The 8,269-nt window shown below is 43.6% G+C and overlaps 1 long non-coding RNA gene across 2 annotated transcripts in view; it reads left to right on the top strand.

Annotated features, from left to right (window-relative positions):
* The window catches only part of LOC142071611 (uncharacterized), a 295,027-nt gene extending 288,689 nt beyond the window's left edge, over positions 1-6,338 (top strand). Inside the window, exons 2-3 of one of the 2 annotated variants that reach the window (XR_012667735.1) lie at positions 5,929-6,013; positions 6,148-6,338. This is a non-coding gene — a long non-coding RNA (uncharacterized LOC142071611). The remainder of the gene's footprint in view (positions 1-5,928; positions 6,014-6,147) is intronic. The other variant, XR_012667734.1, reaches the window with a different exon arrangement.
* Positions 6,339-8,269: the final 1,931 nt, after the last annotated feature.

Raw genomic sequence — 8,269 nt, forward strand, 5'->3', positions numbered from 1 at the left:
TGCAGGTGACCATGCAGAGCTCATCAGCAGAGGTGACCATGATGGAGTCCCAGAATCGCAAAAGAGCTCCAGCATGGACCGAACGGGAGGTACGGGATCTGATCGCAGTTTGGGGAGAGGAATCCGTGCTATCAGAACTCCGTTCCAGTTTTCGAAATGCCAAAACCTTTGTGAAAATCTCCCAGGGCATGAAGGACAGAGGCCATAACAGGGACCTGAAGCAGTGCCGCGTGAAACTGAAGGAGCTGAGGCAAGCCTACCAGAAAACCAGAGAGGTGAACAGCCGCTCTGGGTCAGAGCCCCAAACATGCCGCTTCTATGGTGAGCTGCATGCCATTTTAGGGGGTTCAGCCACCACTACCCCAGCCGTGTTGTTTGACTCCTTCAATGGAGATGGAGGCAATACGGAAGCAGGTTTTGGGGACGAAGAAGAAGATAGCTCACAGCAAGCAAGCGGAGAAACCGGTTTTCCCGACAGCCAGGAACTGTTTCTCACCCTAGACCTGGAGCCAGTACCCCCCGAACCCACCCAAGGCTGCCTCCTGGACCCAGCAGGCAGAGAAGGGACCTCTGGTGAGTGTACCTTTTAAAATACTATACATGGTTTAAAAGCAAGCATGTGAAAGGATTACTTTGCCCTGGCATTCGCGGTTCTCCTAGATGTAGTCCTAAAGCCTTTGCAAAAGGTTTCTGGGGAGGGCAGCCTTATTGCGTCCTTCATGGTAGGACACTTTACCACTCCAGGCCAGTAACACGTACTCGGGAATCATTGTAGAACATTGCAGTGTATGTTTGCTGGCATTCAAACAACATCCGTTCTTTATCTCTCTGTGTTATCCTCAGGAGAGTGAGATCTAATTCATGGTCACCTGGTTGAAATAGAGTGCTTTTCTTCAGGGGACACTCAGAGGAGCCCATTCCTGCTGGGCTGTTTGCCTGTGGCTAAACAGAAATGTTCCCCGCTGTTAGCCACAGGGAGGGGGGAAGGTTGAGGGGGTAGTCACGCGGTGGGAGGAGGCAAAATGCGACCTTGTAACGAAAGCACATACATTTATGTATGTAATGTTAACAGCAAGGTTTACCCTGAAAGAGTGTAGCGACTGTTTTATAAAATGTCTCTTTAAATACCGCTGTCCCTTTTTTTTTCTCCACCAGCTGCATGTGTTTCAATGGTCACAGGATCTTCTCCTTCCCAGAGGCTAGTGAAGCTTAGAAAGAAAAAAAAACGCACTCGCGATGAAATGTTCTCCGAGCTCATGCTGTCCTCCCACACTGACAGAGCACAGACGAATGCGTGGAGGCAAATAATGTCAGAGTGCAGGAAAGCACAAAATGACCGGGAGGAGAGGTGGCGGGCTGAAGAGAGTAAGTGGCGGGCTGAAGAGAGTAAGTGGCGGGCTGAAGACAGGGCTGAAGCTCAAAGGTGGCGGCAGCGTGATGAGAGGAGGCAGGATTCAATGCTGAGGCTGCTGGCGGACCAAACCAGTATGCTCCAGTGTATGTTTGAGCTGCAGCAAAGGCAGCTGGAGCACAGACTGCCACTGCAGCCCCTCTGTAACCAACCGCCCTCCTCCCCAAGTTCCATAGCCTCCACACCCAGACGCCCAAGAACGCGGTGGGGGGCCCTCCGGCCAACCAGCCACTCCACCACAGAGGATTGCCCAAAAAAAAGAAGGCTGTCATTCAATAAATTTTAAAGTTGTAAACTTTTAAAGTGCTGTGCTTAAAGTGCTGTGTGGCATTTTCCTTCCCTCCTCCACCACCCCTCCTGGGCTACCTTGGTAGTCATCCCCCTGTTTGTGTGATGAATGAATAAAGAATGCATGAATGTGAAGCAACAATGACTTTATTGCCTCTGCAAGCGGTGATTGAAGGGAGGAGGGGCGGGTGGTTAGCTTACAGGGAAGAAGAGTGAACCAAGGGGCGGGGGGTTTCATCAAGGAGAAACAAACAGAACTTTCACACCGTAGCCTGGCCAGTCATGAAACTGGTTTTCAAAGCTTCTCTGATGCGTACCGCGCCCTCCTGTGCTCTTCTAACCGCCCTGGTGTCTGGCTGTGCGTAACCAGCAGCCAGGCGATTTGCCTCAACCTCCCACCCCGCCATAAACGTCTCCCCCTTACTCTCACAGATATTGTGGAGCACACAGCAAGCAGTAATAACAGTGGGAATATTGGTTTTGCTGAGGTCTAAGCGAGTCAGTAAACTGCGCCAGCGCGCCTTTAAACGTCCAAATGCACATTCTACCACCATTCTGCACTTGCTCAGCCTGTAGTTGAACAGCTCCTGACTACTGTCCAGGCTGCCTGTGTACGGCTTCATGAGCCATGGCATTAAGGGGTAGGCTGGGTCCCCAAGGATACATATAGGCATTTCAACATCCCCAACAGTTATTTTCTGGTCTGGGAATAAAGTCCCTTCCTGCAGCTTTTGAAACAGACCAGAGTTCCTGAAGATGCGAGCATCATGCACCTTTCCTGGCCATCCCACGTTGATGTTGGTGAAACGTCCCTTGTGATCCACCAGAGCTTGCAGCACTATCGAAAAGTACCCCTTGCGGTTTATGTACTCGGCGGCTTGGTGCTCCGGTGCCAAGATAGGGATATGGGTTCCGTCTATAGCCCCACCACAGTTAGGGAATCCCATTGCAGCAAAGCCATCCACTATGACCTGCACATTTCCCAGGGTCACTACCCTTGATATCAGCAGATCTTTGATTGCGTGGGCTACTTGCATCACAGCAGCCCCCATAGTAGATTTGCCCACTCCAAATTGATTCCCAACTGACCGGTAGCTGTCTGGCATTGCAAGCTTCCACAGGGCTATCGCCACTCGCTTCTCAACTGTGAGGGCTGCTCTCATCTTGGTATTCATGCGCCTCAGGGCAGGGGAAAGCAAGTCACAAAGTTCCATGAAAGTGCCCTTACGCATGCGAAAGTTTCACAGCCACTGGGAATCGTCCCAGACCTGCAACACTATGCGGTCCCACCAGTCTGTGCTTGTTTCCCGAGCCCAGAATCGGCGTTCCACAGCATGAACCTGCCCTATTAGCACCATGATGCATGCATTGGCAGGGCCCATGCTTTCAGAGAAATCTGTGTCCATGTCCTGATCACTCACGTGACCGCGCTGACGTCACCTCCTCGCCCGGTATCGCTTTGCCAGGTTCTGGTGCTGCATATACTGCTGGATAATGCGTGTGGTGTTTAATGTGCTCCTAATTGCCAAAGTGAGCTGAGCGGCCTCCATGCTTGCCTTGGTATGGCGTCCGCACAGAAAAAAGGCGCGAAACGATTGTCTGCCCTTGCTTTCACGGAGGGAGGGAACGGGGGGCCTGACGATATGTACCCAGAACCACCCGCGACAATGTTTTAGCCCCATCAGGCATTGGGATCTCAACCCAGAATTCCAATGGGCAGCGGAGACTGCAGGAACTGTGGGATAGCTACCCACAGTGCAACGCTCCGGAAGTCGACTCTAGCCTCGGTACTGTGGAAGCGCTCCGAGTTAATGCACTTAATGCACTTAGAGCATTTTCTGTGGGGACACACACACTCAAATATATAAAACCGATTTCTAAAAAACCGACTTCTATAAATTCGACCTTATTCCATAGTGTAGACATACCCTTAGAGGTTTTCAAGGTCAGGTTTGACAAAGCCCTGGCTGGGATGATTTAGTTGGGGATTGGTCCTGCTTTGAGCAGGGGCTTGGACTAGATGACCTCCTGAGGTCCCTTCCATCCCTGGTATTCTATGATTCTATAAGTTAGAGAACAAAGAACGTGTAGAGCTTATTAAAAAGAAATGGATAGGTGTGGGAAGGGAAGAGAGAATAATCAGTTTGAGATGGGTAACTCACTAAACAGCACAGTAACTAATACAAAGAAAACTCATAAGGAGAATTTTTTTTAAAAACTGCATATTAGTTTCTTAGGTAACATATTCTACTCTGTGTTATTTTTAAACTTACCATTTCCAAGTGTAACACAAATTTGAAATTACTGCATAAGAGTATAAGGTGCCTGAAATTGTGCTGCCATTTTACTCTAATGGCAGGAATTTCTAGACTGGCAAACCAGCTAGCTCCTACACATTCTGGTTTCTTTATCCATCTGTTGACATTACCTGTGGAGGAAAAGAGCTATGTTACGAGTGTGCCCCGAACCTAATGCACACTAAATGTGCCTGACCCATAAAAAGCAAATGACTGGGAACATTTTGTAATGAACTCTCTCTAGGAAGCTTGCAAGTGTCTGGCACAATTTGCAGCTTCCTAAGGCATTCAAGGTTATTTAAGAGAGCTTGAGGTAACAGATGCAGTTTTTGAAAACAGAAAAGGTAAATGTAATGGTAAAAGTAAAACAGCTTTACCGAAGCCTAGCTGTTTTATAGATCAGATAATGGATGCCACTAGTCTCTTTCTTTTGTTTAAACAGATGCCATTTACCTGGCGCTTAGCTTAATTTGTAACACATGTAATTATTACATGGGGGAGAAATCTCAATTAGGGTAGAAACAAAAGGTTGGATTCAAGAAAGCTCATTGAATCTTATTTTTCTCAGATTGGCTTATCCAACTGAAACTACATGGACAAGTGAGAAATGGAAAACTGTCTTTACTGACTGCAAGTGGTCTGGACCTTTCCTTTGGATTAGACATAAATCTAGCTGTTTGTGCTGCACATGAATTGGTTAATCATCTCTTAAAAGCTACTGGGTCTCAAGTCTCAAGAGCTGTTACTACTAGGTAGCAGTGGCCTGGTTTGGGCGTATGATCCACCAATGAACTGTTTTTGTTTTGATGATGTAATTGTTGTACCTTGATACCATGCTAGAGTGCCTTGGGGGGTCTAATCCGGTATCTTCAGCTTGAAACCACTGCAGATCTCAAGGCTGTGGAACTAAACTTCATAAAAGGGATAATGGCTCTTCCTCTGATTTGCCTCCCAATTTTGTAATCGTGACTCTCTAAACACAACAAAATGATATCTTCAACAACGTGTTGCCTTAGCATTGTAGTAGGTCATTGGTTCAGTACTAACTCTCACCACTGCTTTCTGAGGTGCCCTAGTTTTCCTTGAGGGACACCCATCCAATTACTGACCAGAATTAAGCCTGCTTAATTAGTGAGAGCTGCAGGGATCACAGACTGAGGTGATATAGCCACACTCCAACATTTAAATGTAGTTTGTTTATTACTATTAATAGAAAACAATGAGAGGAAAGAGACTGCTTGCCCTAAAGTCATTTCCCCACCCCCATTTTCACCTTCTTCCATTTTATGTCTACAGCTTCTCCAAAACATATCCTCTTCCCTCTCTATCTTTTTTTTCCTGCACAAAGCCAGTTGTCTCTACACATCAGAAGTAGATACAGTTGTGTTTTAAGAAGTTCTCATTATATAGGTATTTCAGTCCTGGCACAATTCCACTATCCAGTAAACCATGTTCTTTTGGCAGGGGAGAATCAAGCTTCCAAAACAATTTGTGTATAGTTACTGTAAATCTTGGAGAGATGTTCCCTTATCCTGCTATAGCATCATAATTAATGGCTGCTTTACCCCAGATTTTCTGTAAAAGTTACTTCTTGCCTCCTTTCACTTTTAGACTTTGAGGACTTTGATTTTTGTTTTGTAAACATTGATTAATTATGTCAGTGTTCAAATCCAATGATTTTTGTGACATTATCTTTTTAAAATTGTTTTATTCTCATTTTAATTTTAAAAGTTATCCAGCATTTCCACAGTAATGATTCAATGCAATACTTTTCATTACAGAAGGTCATGAAGGTATTCTAAAGTAATTTACACTTCCTTGTGGTTTATTAGGTATTGTTCTGGTTACAGTCCTTGGATAAAACCTTAAGTTCGCTTCCTATTTTTTCCCCCAAGGATAGGTTGTCATTAATGCTTTCTGTACCTCTTGCAGCTGTTGATAAATCCTCTTTACTGGAGACTTTCACAATCAACCTCCTTAATGTACCTTAACTATCTTCCCCTTTGTGAATTTTCAGGTATCTGGATATTCATTCATTTAATCTCTCCATTTTTGCATTTTAATTTGATACGTTAATTTCTGCATTACCACTCATCCCAAATTTTAGTTTACCAACTGCTAACACATTTTTTTCTTTTTTCCAATTTCCAGCTAAAAGGAACTTTGAGGCTGCTAAAAAACATGTTAAAGATGTCCTGGAAATGCCACACCACAAACTGGGAGTGCAAATGGTTCCGTATGGCTACATCCTGATTTGATCTGTAACCCTGCTCCAATAACTTTGTGCCTGTGTGTAATCCTACAAGATGTGAATAAAGTGACCTATGTCCCCCACATCCACACCTGCACTGGTTTCTGATTGTTATCTCTTACAATTCCATATTATCCTCCTCAGGTATCATCTTAATTTCACTTAAACCATGTTGTCATTCCACATCATTAAACACCTTAATATTGATTTTCCCTCCACCCCGCCATAACCTTAATATATTACAAAAAGGAATCACTGATTATCTTACATCTCTTGGTATAGAGTTACAAGCTCACTTGTATAATCATTTAATCTAACGATGATTCTGGTATCATTCTAAATATTGTAAGGACCTCTCCACCATAAGAATAACAATCACAACCTTGGCACCCCTTGAACCAAAAAAATAACGCCTCCAAAACCCCCTGAAACATATCAATCTAAAAACCCAAACAAAAGTAAACTCATGAAATTAAACCCAAACAAAAATAGGTGCTCAAGCCAAGTGTTTACCTTGAAACAGGAAGAAGGGTTGGAGACTCTATGAAGTCCACGAGGGACTTCACTGTTTCTGATGGGATGTGGAAGGTGCCCAGATACTAAGGGATGGGTGGCAGTACAAAACTCTAAGATTGATAACAGAGCGTTTCTTACACAATTTTCATACATAAGAGATACTGCTCTTTTTTGTTGGTGCAGCTTAGTAAATATAAGAAATCTTAGCCTGTTTCCTCCCCCTTCCCCTGCCGAAAAAGTTAGTTTGTACAAAACTTACTGAGTCCTGTTTGCAATGTTGATATTTTCCTCAAATACCAAATTTGTCTTTTATTCTGACTCATGAACTGTGACACAGTCAGACATTTTATTGAATCCTTTGTCTCCTCTTCCTCATTCCCTTCAGCATCTGGTGGGCTGGCTCCCCAGTTTGCTTTTGAGGTTCACTTTTTTTTTTTTGGTCATGCCTGCCTCCAGAGGTTCTCTACATGCTCCTTCTCAGTTTCTTTCCATGTGTTGTGTCTTTCTTCAGGACCTCCTGTAGATCAAAGGACTTGATATGTAATACAAAGTTTATTCTTGAAAGGATATAAAGAACTTCCCATCTTCTCCCCCTCCCCCCATCCACATTGCCACATTTCCTCAGTTACTTCTCCTATTTTTCTACTAAAATAACTGGTTTTAAGGCCAAGACAACAGCTAATGTACTAATTTTTTAAATGAGGTCATCTTAATGATAGTACTAAACTTTACTACTGTGCCTTTGGGGTAATTCCTAATACTGTAGGGGACAAAGAAGGTTGTGTGTTCTGTTCATAGAATTAAAATCTATGTAATGATATTTAGCAATATGGGACCTGATGCAAAGCCCATTTAAGCCAATGGAACAATTCTGGTTGTTCTGAAATGGGTTTTGGATCAGACTGTAGAATAGAACAGTTAATTCTTTCAATGTTCTCAAGGTCTCCTTTTATTCCCATGTTCCTCTTTTCTTGATTTTTTTTCTATATCATCTGTTTTAGAGATCCCTTCTTACTCAATCTTTCCAGATTCATCTACTGTGATCATCTGGTCTGAACTCCTGTATAAGACAGGCAATAAAACTCCCCAAAAATAATTCTTAAAGCAGTCTTTTAGAAAAATATCCAACCTCGACTTAAAAGTTGTCAGGGATGAAGAATCCACCATGACCCTGAGTAAATTATTCCAATGGTTAATCACTTACTGTTGGAAATGTATGCCTCCTTTCTAGTCTGAACTGGTCTAGCTTCAACTTCCAGACACTAGATTATGCTAGACATTTTTTCTCTGGTAGATTGAAGTGCTCATTACTAAATATTCCATGTGTAGGTATATAGACCTTAATCAAATAATCCTTTAATCTTCTCTTTGTTAAGCTAAATAGACTCCGTCACTATGACACATGGTTTCTCATCATTTAATCATTCTTGTGGCTCTTCTCTGAAACTTCTCCAATTCATCAACATCCTTCTTGATTTATGGACACCAGAAATGGACAGTATTCCA

Source organism: Caretta caretta, chromosome 3 (genome assembly GCF_965140235.1).
Source record: "Caretta caretta isolate rCarCar2 chromosome 3, rCarCar1.hap1, whole genome shotgun sequence".
Classification (NCBI taxonomy): Eukaryota; Metazoa; Chordata; order Testudines; family Cheloniidae; genus Caretta; species Caretta caretta.